Genomic DNA, 1707 nt, shown 5'->3' on the forward strand with positions numbered 1-1707 from the left:
CCGGGCAGCAGCTCCTTCCCATTTGTGCCTGGCAGGAGGCTCGTGGTGGGAGTGCAGGTGTCCTGTTTTTGTCTGGGACCTGTCTCCTGTGTTTGGATGGTGGCCACGCTGGCCAGCCTAGAACTGGAAACTGATTCCTGTTCCTCCTTTCCATGGATGCTGAGACCTCCAGGCACCACCTGAGCAGTGCATAAATTAATTTCTTAATTGTACATTAACAATTAAGGTACAACTGCAAATTGTACCGTGCTCACTCTAAGGCCGCCTCGCCCTGGCAGAAAGCTGCAAAATGGTTTGGGTATAAAAGGTGCACTGTTGGTGCACAATGTGGGGAGATGTACAAGGAGAATGAAATTATTCACTAAACTGACAAACCTAATCTTTCTAGCTATTGGTGCGTCCCACCTATTTTTTGCTATGGTGTCCAGGAGCTATCAAAGATACAATATTGCTGGGTGGCATGCCAGGCTAATTAATTACAGCGTTGCAAACAAACCAACTTAAAACTGATCAGAGATAACATTTAAAAGTGTTAGAGGGAGCAATTCCTTTTACTCCTAATGTTCTTAAGTGTCCAACTCTTGAGGTGCAGGTGAAGTCACAGGCAAGTTGTCATTCCAAAGGTCTGAGATTTCCATCCAGCTGGTGCAGAGGGTTGTTACCCATCGAATATGGTGTCTGTGGAAATATGCATACCTGCACCCCCAGGGGACCAGGTCCCATACTAATACCTTGGGTTTAGGTAACTGGAAGGCACTAGAGGACTGTAATGACAAAAAATTATTTAAGATGACAGGGTTTATTTAATTGAGTAGACTCTCAGTTTCTCTCAGTCATCTTACTTCTTTTTTGGCACTGTCTTCTTTGCCTTGGCCCCTTTGGGTTTGGCTGCCTTAGGCTTGGCTGCTGTGGGCTTCACCACTTCCACCTTGGCCATGCTCGTCCCTGCCTTCTTGGGGTGGCCTGCCTTTGGGATTTCTCGGGACTCTTGGCCACTTTCTTGGCTGCTGGGACCACCAGCTTCTTCACCTTCTTGGGGCCCTTCTTCAACACCACCTTTCTCTTCGGCTTCTTGGCAGCACTGACGGGTTTCTTGGCCACCGGCTTCTTGGGCTTGCCAGCCAGCTTTTTCTTTGCTGCCTTTTCTTTTGTCTTACCTGGCTTCTTGTTCAGCTTGAAAGAGTCAGAGGCACCGGTGCCCTTGGTCTGCACCAGGTGCCATTTCTGACGAGCCTCTTGAGCCCCAGCTTGATGTGTCTTTTGTTCTTCACATCTTCTTCGCATCGTAGCTGCCAGCAGCCCTCTTGGTCATGCCAAGGAAGAGCCCCTTGCACTCCTTGGAGGCAGACACGGCCTTGGTGGTCAGCTTGGTGACCCTGGGCCCCACGGGCTTGCGGGTTTGGAGCCATTCACTGCCTTCTTTGCCTTCTTTGGCTTCTTGGCAGTGGCCTCAGAGCTGGGAGCAGAGACAGCGGGAGCAGCAACAGGCCCAGTCTGCGACATCGTGCCGGGCCTCATCCATGAACCAGGGAAACCTCTTGTAGCTGCCTGCGTGTGTTCTCCTCTGGGACTGGCTCTCTATAGCCAAACCCCTCCTCCTTTAATGTCACATACAGGCCAGCTCTATGCTGTCATAGCTGGCCAAAAGGCCTCCCAAGTCCTCCTTCCTGCCCACAGCAAAATCATGGTGGGACTTGCCCTGGGAGT

General features: G+C 50.8%; 1 pseudogene; it reads right to left on the bottom strand.

Moving 5' to 3' along the window:
• Positions 1–838: 838 nt before the first annotated feature.
• On the bottom strand, positions 839–1503 carry LOC107210171 (annotated as a pseudogene).
• Positions 1504–1707: the final 204 nt, after the last annotated feature.

Source organism: Parus major, chromosome 12 (assembly GCF_001522545.3).
Source record: "Parus major isolate Abel chromosome 12, Parus_major1.1, whole genome shotgun sequence".
NCBI classification, from domain to species: Eukaryota; Metazoa; Chordata; class Aves; order Passeriformes; family Paridae; genus Parus; species Parus major.